The following is a 15,275-nucleotide window of genomic DNA, read 5'->3' as shown; positions in this document are numbered from 1 at the left end:
TCCCGATACCTGATACCTGCACTCCAAGGTTGGACCATACATACATTGTGATTTTCCCTGTGGCCAGAGAATTAGTACAGTGATCTAGTTGGGGAGTCCCCCAAGAAACCTCACAGGGGGTGACCTCAGACTTAACTCTGATGTGTACCAGTCAATTCAGGGTCAAGTTTGCTCTATCACCTACACTAACCAATGCATATACCGCTGAATGAAGGAAGCTACATGTAGCTTAGTGCATCCACAAACCCAGGAACATGTTGCTAGCTTGGCCAGGCAAAGTGGTCCAACCTTTTCTACTTTCCATTCTGACAAGGGTGCAATGGCCTAGGCCAACCCAGCATACCACAGGCTCAGTCTTCACATTCCACTTGATGTCACAGCCTAGTCGGGGCAATTCGCAATAACTCCTACCAGGGTGGTCCCAAGCCCCATGCTTTAGCACGTGCAAACATGTGCTGTGGCCTATCCTAGCTCATCCTGTACCCCATCTAACTCTCATGTATTACCATGGGTGCTGCAGCTTAGCTCAGCTCAACCTGCCACCAGACCCTGGCCCACACATATGCTGATGAGTACTGCTGCCTTGACCAGCCTGTCCTCCCCTAACCCTGGATTTCATGCTCACCAGCAGGAGCTGCAGCCCAACAGGGAAGTACCAACAGTTCCCCCACCAGGTTTGCTCCCAGTCCCAGATCTTGATCCTCTCAGAGGGTCCTGCAGTCCAGTCTGATATGTCTCATGCCCAGTTACAGCACTTGCTGGTGGGTGTTGCAGCTTAGCCTAGTTGACCTATCCCCAGTCCCAGGTATCATGCTCATCGGTGGAAGCAGTGGCCCAGGAAGGGAGTTCCTGAAGTTCCCCTATCAGGCATACTCCCAGGCCAGGGTTCTGCATGTACCAATGGGTGCTACAGCCCAGGCTCACATGGCCTGCCCCCAGCCACAGCTCGCTAGTGGGTACAACAGTCTAGCCCAGACTGGCCTATCCCCATGCCTCATGTGAGCTAGCAGGTGTTGTGGTCCAATCCAGTCTGGCCTATGCCCTGTCCTGTTTCTCACTCATGCCCATGTGTGCTGTGGACTAACTCAGCCTAGCCCAACCCTAGATCCAGCCCACACATATGCCAATGGTTGCTGCAGCCAGCCTAGTTGGCCTTCCCCTAGCCCTGACCTTTGTGCTTATCCATCAGGAGCTGCAGTCTAGCAGGTAAGTTCCCTGCCTGGCCCATTCCTACCCTGGATTACGCATGTGCTAGTAGGTGCTATGGCCAAACCTGACATGGCTCACTCCCAGGCCTCGCACTTACTAGTGGATACTACAGCCTAGCCCAGCCTGGCACAGATCCAGCCCATACACAGGCCGATGGGTACTGCAGCCTTGCCCAGCCCACAATACCCACAGCCCCAGCTCTCACACTCATCAGTGGGAACTGCAGAGCAGCAGGGGCATGCCCAAAGTTCCCTGACCAGGCCCTGTCCCAGGCACCAATCTTGCACATACTGGCAGGTGCTTCAACCAATCCTGGCATGGTTCACCCATAGTCTCAGTTCTCATTAGCAGGTGTTGCAGTTTAGCCTAGTCAGGTGCAGTCGTATCCTGTCCTGCCTCTCGGACATTCCAGTGGACACTGTGGCCCAGCCCAGCCTGTCTCCAGACCCAGTCCACACAAATGCAGAGGAGTGCTGCAGTCTTGCCTAGTCTGGCCCACCTCCAATCCAGCTCTTGTACTCTCCAATGGGAGCTGAGGTCTGGCAGGGGATTTCCCCAAGTTCCTATATCAGGTGTGCTCCCAGTCCCAGATCTCACGCATGTGGTAGGTGCTGCAGCCTTGTTTGGGAAGATCTGTCATTAGTCCCAGCCTTTATATGAATTCGTGGGTGCTGTAGCCTGGCCTAGCCTAGCCCAGCCTCCTCCCAGCCCCAGCTCCCACAAATGTCAGGTTGAGTTCTACAGTCCAGCCTGGCTTAGCCTGACACCACCCCTAGCCCTCACACAAACCGGCGGGTACTGCAGTCTCAGAGATAAGTCCACATGTTCCCTACACAATCTGCTCTCACAGCCAGTTCTCTCACATTCTGATGGGTCCTGTAGACCAGCCAGACATGACCCATTCATTGCTCTAACACTTGCAGGCACGTACTGTGGCCTTGCCCAGCCAGGTGTGTCCTCCAGCCCCAGCTTTTGCATGCACCAGTGGGAGATGCTACTTAACCAGCCAGTCTTCCCACAGGGGCAGGTGTCTTAGCCTGACCCAGACATGCCCTCTAGTTTCCCCCCTCTAAACTACTCTGTCTCAGCTGTCTCGCCTACCTGCAACTGCAGTGTTCTGGTTCATGGAGGACCCAAGAAGTCATTCCTCACCTGTCAAACATGCCATCACTGCTGTCACTCCAACACGTCCCAGACCTCCTTCCTGGGGCAGTCTGTAGCTCCCTGCTTGGGGGCTATGGTGGCATGTCCTGGACCAACATTTCCTGATTGCCCACACACATATTTTTTTTTATCTTTACATAGTTGATTGGGGCTCAAAGAATAAAGGGCTAAAGGAAAATAGGTAAGACCATTGTTTCCACATTCTCTTTTTTGCTTCCTGTATCTGGAGAAAGGGGAGAGACAAAGGGAGAAGACACAGCCACCCTCTCAACCATCCCAGGGTCCCCGATGTGGAGCATGCTCTGAGGGCACTGCTCAAGCGGTTTCAATAGTTCAACTATTCTGAATTGCTGTCGATCTCACAATTCCAAGCACAATGAGATCTTTTCATAATCTACTGACTGACATAGTCTACCTTAGCATCTCCACTTGCCCGGATTTTCACCGCCTATGCTTGGCTGGGGTAGTTCATCAATTTGTTTTATCCTCTGTTCCCATACTTTTTTAAGTAATAATCAAAATAGGCAACTATGCTGGAAAACTGATATAATGAACATAAATTCAGCATTAACCAGGCTCAGGATACCCATCCTCTATTGGCTGCTTTTCGCCCAGCAGTGTTTGCGCTTCTCTAGGTACAAAGCAACTTAGGCAGTTTCCTACAGTTGAGATTATCATTTTAAAATTTTACAAGTTTTTTAGCAATGTTTTCTCTTTTTTCCCAAGATTTTATTTTATTATTTTATTTTATTTTATTTCAGGCAGATTTATAAAGAGAAGGAGAAACAAAGAGAAAGTTCCTCCATCTGCTGGTTCACTTCTCCCCAAGTGGTTGCAACAGCTGGAGCAAAGACAATCCGAAGCCAGGAACCAGGAGCTTCTTCCAGGTCTCCCACATGGGTGCGGGAGACCAGACCCAAGGCTCTGGGCCATCCTCTACTGCTTTCCCAGGCCATAAGCAGGGAGCTAGATTGGAAGTGGAGCAACTGGGATATGAACTGGTGCCGATATGGGATCCTGGTCTATGCACAGCAATGCTCAGCAATGTTTTCTAAATCAGCCTTGGAGAAGGAAAAGAAACAAACTTTCTCAAAATATATAAAATAATATAGAAGCAGAAATATAACTTTAGTTATTATATGAGAAAGCCAGCATTGTAAAGATGGCAATTCATTTCATAATTCCGTACGTTTAATGAAATTTTCAATAATAAATTTTAAAATTTTTTTGAAATTCTAAATAATTAGTATAAAGTTTTTGAGATGCAATAGCTGAAGAGATCACGGAAAACAGAACAAAGGAGGTACTTCACTGGCAGTGAAATGTATTTTAAAGCTACAGTGATTTAGACTATGTGTGATACAGGCATTTGGAGACATGGTGAGATCAAGAAAAGCAAACAGGAAGCCCAGACTCTGATCAGTATACATTAGGTTCACCTTATAATAAAGGTGATCTCTCAAATAGAAAAATGAGGAGTTATTAAAATATCATACTGTATTTTAGTATTGAAATTTTAATATTGGTATTTTACCTCACTCCAGGATCACATATGGGTGCTAGTTTGTGTCCTGGCTGCTCCACTTCCCATCCAGCTCCCTGCTTGTGGCCTGGCAAAGCAGCAGAGCACAGCTCAAAGCCTCAGGACCCTGCACCCATGTGGGAGACCAGGAAGAGGCTCCTGTCTCCTGGCTTTAGATTGACATAGCGCCAGCCATTGCAGCCATTTGGGGAGTGAACCAGTGAATAGATGATCTTTCTCTCTGTCTCTCCTCTTTGTAAATCTGATCTGCCTTTTCAGTAAAACATAAATCTTAAAAAAAAATTATTACACTAATAATAATGCTATTTAGTATATTTTGACATAAATACGAATATAACATATTGTCACACTTTTAAATATATAGACTAGGAAACTTAAATTGATGCTTTAAGTCCCTAGAAAGATTAGACACAGAGTTGATAGCTAGAGATACAAACAGATTCTAAAATACTAAGAGTGATGACTTCTGAGTGGAATTATGAATCGATTTTCCCTTGTACTTTTTGGTATTTTCCAAGTTTTCCCTACTGAGCCTGTTCTGGAAACATGGGTGTAGTGTTTATTCCTAAGAAAAAGGGTTTGGGGGTGGTGGTGGGGGGAGCAGGAAGTAGATCTGCAGCCAAAAGGAATGGCTGGAAGAATGGAGTCAAGTTTGCTGCAGAGAAGGGGAACCAAGCTAAACAAGAAGGTGGGTGCCCTGGGGAAGAGGGGCCACGGCTAGGGGAGCAGCTGAGGGTCGGGCGAGTGAGCAGCACCGGGCTCACTGCAGGTGTTCTAGAAGTAAGACTGTTAGCTGCTGGCAAAATGTCACAAAGAACTCAAAGAAGTCAAGAATGAGATTTTGCATTCAAGAAGTTGGCCACGCCCTCCCAGGCTCATTTAGCCCAAGAGCAGAGCAGCAAAAATCCAACAATATCATAGCAGAGATCTGAGCCAGAGCAGGGAAAGAAGGCAACTCTCACCAGCGTCCCCAGACAAGGACTGGAGTATGGGTGCCTTGGGCTGGGTGGTTTAGGAATCTGGTTCCATTACCCTCTACAAGTGGGTACCAACATAGCACACATAATGATGCTATCATCTGCCTAGTGAATAATATCAAGCTGCATGTGATAATGGTCACTCAATGATCTTTCCTGTTCGCTTCAGAAGTTAGAAATAAAGGTTCCTCCATATGTCTAGAGGAACCTGACTTCACACCAGAATTCTGGTGGCTGGATTGCCAGCTTATCACCATTGTTTGGCTGCAAAAATGGATTATTCCATTTTGAAGCTTTATTTAAAAAAAAAGTTTCTGGCACAATGCCAACATTCATAAACGTTGTTGAATTTATACTGTTAGCCCTGGGAAGAAGTTGTTAGCTACTGGTGGCTGGAAAACAGGAAATGTAAAAAAAAAAAAAAGCGAAGTATTTCAGCAGTAACACAGCCCCATTATCGCTTCCAATTTCTACCACCAACTAGGAGAGAACACCTTGGTGTTCAGTTGCCTTAACACCAAAGGAGGAAGGCTTGGTGTCATACAGAGAGATAGGGAAGAAAATAGCTTTGAAATTACTCAAAGATATATAGAGAAAACAGTGAGTCAGAGATTCAGAGATGAGGATGATGTTGTGTCCTGGGTAGAAGCTATGCAAGAAGCTCAGGGAGGATTGTTCAGTCCTCAGGATGGAAGAGGAAATCCTTGCAACCAAGTGAAGCAAGAACCTCTCACTTGCAGGAGGCTTTGGCATTCAAAGGGTCCTCCCAGGATGATGGCCTCAAAGTCCTCACTCCCCACAGAGATGGCTGGGAGGAGGAGGATGCCCAGGCTCCATTCGCGGCTGACTGTGGGGAAGCATCCCTAGTGGCAGGCAGAGATGCACTCTGAGACACTGCATGGGGGTTTCTTGGCCTGTGTCCCTGTCAACAGCAGCAAGAGGGTTGCTTCTAGATTCCTAGCAATTACACCTCATAATTCCCACCACATACCTACTATGGCACATTTTGCTCTTCACAATTTTGAATGCAGATTTTTTTTAACCACTAATATGAGTGGGGGGAAAAAAAGCAACCCTGGTAAGTTGCAGTCAGTTTCCGTTCTGTGAGAAACAACTCTCTCCCTGGACAGGAGAGTTGAAGACTAGGAGCAGCGCCTGCAACCTCCGCACACAGGTGATTAGGACGCCACATAGAGGATGTGTCCAGCACGCATTTTCTCAGCACTGCCCTCATCACACACCTCCGCATTGCTCTTCCTGTTGTAGGACAAACATCTCTGATGCTGACAACAGCCTTCAGAACTCATCTCAGGGTTATCTGTTGTGACTCAGGAGTGAGGCCGTCCAAGAGCACTCACACATAAAACTCATGAATTCCAAAGAAAACCACCCCGACATCCAACTGGGAGAGACATCTACCTTTTCTTGTGGAATGACCAATGGCAGCCAATCTTGTCACCCACATTGCCTGGCTGGAGAACCCAATGATAAACAGTCCCTGTACAAACACCATTGGTTGCAGAAGGCTGTCAGTGTGAAGACACACACTACAGCTGTCTTACAGTTACTCTGTCCCCCTCACCCTCATTGATCGCAGGTTGATCGCAGAAGCCACCCAAAGAGAATACAATGCCTTCTCTCTGGATTGGGATGGGAAGCATGATGGACCTTCCCTCCACCATCCATTCCTACAATCATTGAGACAAAGAGAAATGAGCAAGAGGCAAGAAGAGATGGAGGAAACTGGCCAATAAAACACATACATGATGCTCAGCATCACAGAAACACAAATGGGGGAGGGCTCAAAACTTGATGACATTCAATGCTGCACACAGTGTGGAGAAGCAGGTACTGTTTGGGGAGTGTAAACTAGTGCAACTTTTGAGAAGAGAGATTTGATAGGTCTGCAAGATGTGCATGGCCTTAGGAAGTCCACTTCTAGATAGGTACCTTACAGGTGTAATGTGGGAAAATCTGCAGTCAGAGATATAGTCAAAGTGATATTTGCAACAGAAAAAGAAAAAGCTAGAAATAAAACCACTCGAAAGAGGCACTAATTACAGCATTTATGGCAACTTCATAAACTTGAAGATTATGTGCTTCCTTAAAACAACCAAATAAATTTATATAGACTAACACAGAAAGCTGGCCTTTAACTTGCTAAAGATGAAAGAATATGGTATATACAGAACAGTGGATAGTTACTTAGGGCTTAGAGTGACGATCAGAGGGGCACCTGGCTACATTTGAAAGGTGAATGAAGTCATAGAGGTTGTTGCTGTTGCCATATAATTGGTACTAGGTCTGGATTAATAGCTCCTAAGTTCCTGGTTTAGAACTATTTTGACTCTTTTCTTTCTCTTCCTGAAAAGAAGTGATAAGGTCGCCAGCACAGTACCTGACTTTGGCTCCATTTAACAGTCACAAATATGCTTATTTTGAAACGTATAATATTGAAAGGCTCAAGTTCAAATACAGTGGTCCCTTCTGTTCCTCATGGCCCATTCAGTTTGTTTTCTAGGAACAACATCCCTCATTGCCTTGGCTGTGTCTTCTGGCATTTGCACTTAACCCTTATCGCTAACTCAGCACTGTTGTTTCTGGGCACAGATGGTTCTACTTACTTTTCCAATGACTTTATTTATTTAGTTGAAAGGTTGAATTATATGGAGAGAGGAAGGAAAAGAGAACACAACAGAGAACTCTTCCATCCTCTGGGTCACTCCCTAGATGGTCACCACATCCAGGGTTGGGTCAGGCTGTAACCAGGTACCTGGAACTCCATCTGGGTCTTCCACAGGAGCGGTAGAGATCCAAGCACTTGAGTTGTATTTTTACTGTTTTCCTGGGTGCATTAGCACGGAGCAGGATCAGAACTGCAGCAGCCAGGACTCCAACTGGAACTCATGCAGGATACCAGCATTGCAGAAAGTGGCTTAGTCTGCCACAATGCCAGCCACAGTTCTGTCTACTACAACAACTCACTTGTCATACACAGAATATGGAAATACAGTGCAAGGCACATACATAACTTTAAATTGTCTAGTGCCCACAATTTAAAAAATTAAAAGCAGGTTTTATTAATATCTTTAATGTAACCCAACATATTCAAAATATACCATAGCAACATATTATCAATAAGGAAAACAATGAGATGCTGCTATCATTCGAATGTCCCTCACAAACTTGTGTTGAAATGTAAGTGCCCAGGTAATGGTTGGATGGTTGGACCTTGTAGATGTGTTTAGGTCATGGGGACACTATGTCATGAACAGGTTAAGGATTTTACCCCAGGAGCGGCCCTTCTTGGCTTCCCATCTGTTTAGCTGTCCATCATTCTATCACGTGCTCTCCTGCCATGTGATGATGCAACAAGCAGACCTCTCGCTAGATGCAGCCCCCGGGTCTTGGACTTCCCAATCTCCACAACCACGAGCCGACTACATTCCTGAAGCTTGTTATCTATCTGTTCCACAACATTCCACTACACCAGCAGGAAGTGGACATTTGTCTTAGTCCACTGGGTCTTCACTGCCATTACTTCACAATGTATTATGCTTTTTGGATAGAATAATCGATGTTTACATTTTATGCATATGACTGCAAAAAGTATCACTGGAAGGCACTGTGATAAGTCTTGTTTTTATTTTGTTTTCATAATTTAATAATTTATTTTTTGTTGTTGTCAATTTGGGAATCTTGATATCTGTTATCCTAGGTCTTCTATACCTTTGGATGGCTTTTCAGCACAGTGTTCCATTATTCAGTCCCATCAGGTAAAGTATGTGTGTCCTGTGGTCTTTCATTTTTCACCTGAATGCTTTATATTTTCATGTTGGTCAAACTTATCTCTAATAGGTTCATCGATTAAAAAGACTTGTCTTGTGTTCATAATACCTAAAATAGTACACAGATTCAATACAATCTATAAAAATCCCAATGGCATTTTTTATAGAAATAGAAAATCCCAATCTAGAATTCCCATGAGATCTCAAGGCACTCCACAGAACCTGCACCCCACAACGCCCCCCCCCCAAAAAAACCTGAAGAATAAATTTACAGGACACACATTGCCTAATTGCAAAACAATAAAATACACAGTAATCAAAACTGTATGCCCCTGGAATAAAAACAGACATACAAACCAATAAAATAGAATAGAGAGTCTAGAAATAAACTCTTCATATAAGGTCAAAAGGTCCTTAGAAAGACTGCCAAGACCACCCAGTGGCGAAAAGCTGGCCTTTCCAACAAATAGTGCTGTCCACATGCAAAAGAGCAAAGCTTGACCTTTATGTTATGTCATTGACAAAAATTAATTCAAAACAGACCAACAACCGAAATTTGTAAACTTGACATAGTAAAACTACTAGAAGAAAATCTGAGAGAAAGTTTCAAGACGTTGAACTTGGCAACAATTATACTATTATACTATTATACTATTATACTAACAGCATAGAAAACAAAAAAATTTTAAAATAAACAAATGAGACTTTATCAAACCTAACAACTTGGTGCATCAAGCGACATAAACAAGAGGAAAAGGCAACCCAAAAATGGAAGAAAACGTTTGCAGCTCATATATATAAATAACTTCAACAACAACAAAAGTCAAATAACCCAACAAAATTATAGACAAAGAACTTGAATGGACATACTCCAATTATGGTATCTAAACGACCACCAATCACAGTGCTCACGATCATTAAACAGCAGAGGAATGAACATCAAAGCTACAGGGAGGTAGCACTTCATCCCCACTAAGATTCATATAAAAATAACAATTGTTTTAAAGATAAGTGCTGCAAAGGATTGATGAAATTGCTACGCTACTGTACTGTTTTAGGATTGTAAATGGTGCAACTTTAATAGAAAACAGAATGATAGTTTCTCACAAAATTAAAAAATAGGACTACCACATGATCCAGCAAACTGACTCTGGGCACACATCCAAAATAATCAAAAGTGGGTTTCCAATTATTACGTGTATGCCATGTTCATAAATTAAGCTACTCATGACATCCAAGGCAAAAGAGCAACCCAAATATCCATCAGTAGCTGAATGGATGAACAGAAGGTGGTATATTCATACTATGGAATATTCTTCAACATTAAGAAGAAAGGATGGTGTTATGTCTCAAAGGGTTAATTCAGAGACTGGGACAGCCTCATCCGGTTTTAGAATGTCAGGTCAAATCCCAGCTACACAGCACTTCCAGATCCAGCTTCCTGCTAAATACATCCTGGGAGGCCATGGATGTTGGCTCAGGTATTTGGGCCTCTGCCGCCCAAGTGGAACACCTAGATGGAATTTCTGGCTCCTGACTTTGGCCCGCCCACTCCTGGCTGTCACAGGCATTTGGGGAATGAATAAGTAGACACAGATTTCTGTCCTTTTGTCTTTCAATTACATTAGTTAGAACTTCTGCAACATGAATGGCCTTTGAAGACATTAAGCCAAGTGAAATAATTCAGTCACAAAAGGGGGACAGACACTGTGTAATCCACCACCAATGAGGTATTGAAACTACTCAGATTCGTTGAAACAGAAAGCAGAATGGTGGTTACCAGCCTTGGGGTGCGGTGGGAACAGGAGGAGTGGGGGGATGAGGTAAGGGAGAGAGAATGCACAGCTGTCTGTCAGGCATACACTCTCAGTTTTGCCAAAGGTCTGGAGACTTGTTTTCATAACAATGTGAATATAATATGTAGCACTACTGAACTGTGCCATTTAGGGCAGTTAAGACAGTAAACTTCAATGTCTCTGGCCATGGTTGAAAGAACAAAGATGAGAGTCTGACACAGAACTGTCATCCTGGGATCTCCCCTCCCCACTCTCCAGGGGACCCCCCGCCTCCCCGTTCCCTCTCCACTGAGATGGGGCTTCTGGTCCCTGTTTTGCACAGCTGTCTCCTGCACGTCTCCATTCATCCTTCCTGAAAAGGGAAACTTCAAACACCTTGTTTAGATTTGTCTGCTTGAGTTTGCCATTTTTTTTTAACCTTCTCACTCGATTCACAGCCTGGCTTGCTGTAGAAATAAATGTCTTTTATTTTGAAGGTGTTGTCTGTTGTCTTGTGACTTCTGGTGCAGAAGTCTGTTAAGGCATTGTTGATCCTTTATATGTGACCTGCTTTTTCCTATTTGAGAACTAGTAGAATCTTCCTTATTCCCTATTTTATGAAATGTCTCAAACGGATTGGGGCATTTTTTTTTTCAATTCATTGCACTGGACAGTCATCAGACTCCTTTAACCCAAGATCCATATCCTTGAGTTCTGAAAAATGCTCACTCTTCCATATTCTCTGTTCTCAAGATCAGAGACTTTAGGGGTTGGACTTGTCCTCTGATTTTTTGCTGTTTGTTCTCCTACTTTTTTCTCTTATTTTGCTCTACTTCCTCAGAATTTCATTTTTGAATATTTTTACCCTATATCTAATATTCCCCTATATCTAATATTCTAATACCTTATTGTTTGTAAACATATTTCATAGCACCCTGTTCTTGTTTGACATAAGTAGAAGTTTTCCCTGTCAGGATTTAGTCTACCTCTGTTTCCCCTAATTTGCTGCTGTGTTTATTTTGGACCTTGCGCTGCTGGATGGTGTCCTCACACAGCTGGCTGGCTGTTCCTGCTCCAAGGGTGAGGAGTTGACTGGAAGCTTCCTTGAACACAGTCTTCGGCGCCTTCATCCTTCTCTCCTGCCTGGGGAACTCCATGTGGTGTTGACACAGATCAGAAGTCCCAGTGCGTGCACTTCCAGCCTGACTGCTGAGCTCAGGGAGCCATGAGGGTAAACCCTTCAGCGTGCACCTCCTCTCGTTTTCAGGGATGAGCTGGCGCCTTCAGCTGTGCCTCGCATTCCCTGCATGGAACGTTGCTAACCAGCATCTCTCACCCGAGCTCCTCACGGTTATACTTCCAGCCGCTGAGCATTTGAGCAGACTGGCATGGAGCAGGTGCTCCTCAATTTCTCCACAGCCAATTAAGGACTCAGCTTTTTGGGTCCATAATATTCACCTTTTGGCTTCCAAAATTGTAAATGTGTTTGCTTTCTCTCCTATTTGTTCTATGCTTATAAATGCTGGTCTTAACAAGCAAACAAAACAAAAACACTTTTTTAGTGAAGGTTTTGGAAATCAGCAAAGTCGTGGTTCAAATTACCACATACACTTAGAAACCCATTCAAATATATTTTTTAAAAAAGAAGAAGAAATTAAGAATACATAATAAAGTGTCTCCCCATTTATGTGAGACTTACATTTTTTTAAATTTCTTATTTTGTACCCTTCTAAACTGGCTGGTTTCTTTTTTAAAAGCCACAATTCTGAATAATTTGTGAAGATTTAACTAAAAACACTTTGAAGGCCTAGTTATGAAAATAAAATCAAGTGGATGACGCAGATTAAGCTGCTGCCTGGAGTTCCAGTGTCCCATTTGAGTGTGGGTTCAAGTCCCAGTGGCTCTACTTCTGATCCAGCTCCTTGCTAATGCAAGTGGGAAAGCAGAAGATAGCCCAGATGTTTGGGTCTCTGGACCACTTTTGGAAACCCAGAAATAGTTCCTGGCTCCTCACTTTGGACTGGCCCAGCCACAGTCTCTTTCTCTTTCTCCCTTTAACTTTGTCTTTCAAACAAATAAATATTATTAAACGGGGGGGGGGGGGGGGGGGCGGGAATCGCTTTTAAGAAAGAGAATATGCACAAGCCAAAATGAATTTCCACAGAGCTTGTCCCCTGCTCTGATGTCTTCAGGGCATTAGCGGAAGAGGGAAGGGGCAGGCATTCCAGTCACGTAGGGGAAAGAAACACACAGACACACAAGGCACACATTAGCCTGAAGCAAATACACCTTCTCCAGAGGCCATATGGCTCCAGGTGTGAAGATCTTAACTCCTCATCCAGGTCACCTCCTCTGGCTCCCTCGCATTCCACCTCACTCCTCGGCTTTCCCTCCAGTTCAGACACACCCTTGGCTGTACCTGTCTGGGTGACTCCTGTGTCATTTACCCAAAGCTACTCACAGTCTGGTATAGTGGAGCCTTAACTCTTTCAGCAGCAGACACCATCAGGATGAGCCCAGTCAAAGTGAGGAGGCTCAGGGTCAGAGCAGAGTCCCAAGCCTGGCTGCACCTCAGCTTCTTTATTTACAAAACAGAGGATTGATAATGTGATACAGGTGCACACGTGCAGTGCAATTTACAACAGGGAGATGGTTGTCACTCAGTTCTTGGGGTTCACGCAGAAATTCAGGGGTTCCCCAACAAAGGTACCCTGGAAAGCTCGCCCTTTGTTGAAACTGGAAACCTGTTACCGCTTCTCCTATTGGATTGAATTCTAAAAAAAAGTTCCCCTTAAAAGTTCAAATATTTTTTTGTGCCAGCAATCAAGTTTCTTCAGTCCTGCCTTCCCATCTCATAATCCCCAAATGTCCCTTCTTCAAGGAAGTTACTTAATTTTATTTGCTTGAAAAGTAAGGAGAGACACAGAGGGAGGGAGACCTCCTATCCAGTGGTCCACTTCCCAAATGCTCTCCACAATCAGGGTTGAGCCAGGCCAGAATCAGAAACCCAGGGATCAGTGTGGGTCATTCACACAGGTGCCAGCACCCAGGTATCCAAGCCAGCACCTGCAGACTTTGGGGTACTATCAGGAAACTAGAAACAGGCATGGAACCAGGTCTGGAAGGTTCGCAGTGGCATCTTCACCACTGCGTCAAGGACCCATGATCCCTCTCAGAAAGTCATGACAGGCTACTGGATTATCTTTACAGGGAGACCAAATTCCAACGGACCCATGACAAGGAGGGCTGTGCAAGTTCTCTCTCCCTCACACTGAAGTACAAGTGCCCACACAGACTCTACAGTAAAGTAAGAACCACTGGCATTTACTAGGCACTAAGGGCACAGGCCTTACATATCTTACCCTGGATAGTCCCTAGTTTCACACTGCTAATTTTTTTTGGTTCTTGGGGACACTCCCAGCTGCTGCAGGGAAGATCTCAGAGCCTCTCTCACTCCCTCTCTGCCACAGGCCAGAGGTTTATTTGGCTTGCCCAACACATATCTGGGAAGTGCTCTCCACACCTTGTAATCCAACCATCCACCTATCTTAGAGCGTATCTGGACATAGGCCATAGCTTGAAGCAATTATGATTTCTAGTGGTACTGTTTTCCCAATAAATAGAGTCAAGCCTTAACGCAGAGTGTGTCACAGTCTGTGGCTTCCAGTGATCCTGTCCCTGGTCATCAGGATCACAGGGATTTACCCCTGCAGTTGTGTGAAGGAGAAAAAGAAAGTGTCATTTACTAAGCACTTCTCCTCCTTACAGTCATGAGGTCCTTGTTATTTCCTATATGAGACTCTTAGACTAGCAAGTACTGCTGAACATAGACAAGAAGGGATGCAGAAGTTACCCTGTGATGAAGAGAACATACAAGGGAACTTGAAAGAGCTCATGGAAATGCAATTAACAGCTAAAAACACAAATTTTAATACAATACAAGCTTCCTCAAAGTCAAGGCACCTTCCAAGTAGGACTGGTGCTGTGCCATAGCTGGTAAAGCTGCCACCTGCAGCACCACCATCCCAAAGGGTGTCAATTTGAGATCCAGTTGCTTCACTTCTGTTCCACCTCCCTGCTAAAGTACCTGGGAATGCAGTGGAGGATGACCCAAGTTCTTGGACCCCTGTTGCTCACAGGGGAAATCTGGGAGAATCTCCTGGTTCCTGACTTTAGCCTGGCCCAGCCTGTGCTATTGCAGCTATCTGGGGAGAGAACAAGTGGATAGATCAGTCTCACTCTTGCTTTCCCTGTCTGTCCCTCTTTCTATACAACTCTGCCTTTCAAATACACAACCTTTTTTTAAAAAAAATTATTTATTTTTATTACAAAGTCAGATATGCAGAGAGGAGGAGACACAGAGAGGAAGATCTTCCGTCCGATGATCCACTCCCCAAGTGACCGCAACGGCCAGTGCTGTGCCGTTCTGAAGCTGGGAACCTGGAATCTCTTCCAGGTCTCCCACGCGGGTGCAGGGTCCCAAAGCTTTGGGCTGTCCTCAGCTGCTTTCCCAGGGCAGAAGCAGGGAGCTGGATGGGAAGTGGAGCCACCGGGATTAGAACTGGCGCCCATATGGAATCCTGGCGTGTTTAAAGCAAGGACTTTAGCTGCTAGGCCACGCAGCCGGGCCCAACTTTTTTAGAGGACACTTATAAGTGATGATACCAACCATTTAATCCTTCTGTAAGCAACTAAAGATCCTGAGAATTTAACCATTGTTAATGCAGGGTTAAAAAAACATAATTTGATATGGATAAGTGGGTGTCCTTTAAAGATTTAAGATTAGCAAAAAGAGTGAGAAGGGGCCAAAATAGGACTG

This window comes from Ochotona princeps, chromosome 20, assembly GCF_030435755.1.
Source record: "Ochotona princeps isolate mOchPri1 chromosome 20, mOchPri1.hap1, whole genome shotgun sequence".
NCBI classification, from domain to species: Eukaryota; Metazoa; Chordata; class Mammalia; order Lagomorpha; family Ochotonidae; genus Ochotona; species Ochotona princeps.
Note: the sequence above shows the minus strand (reverse complement) of the source record.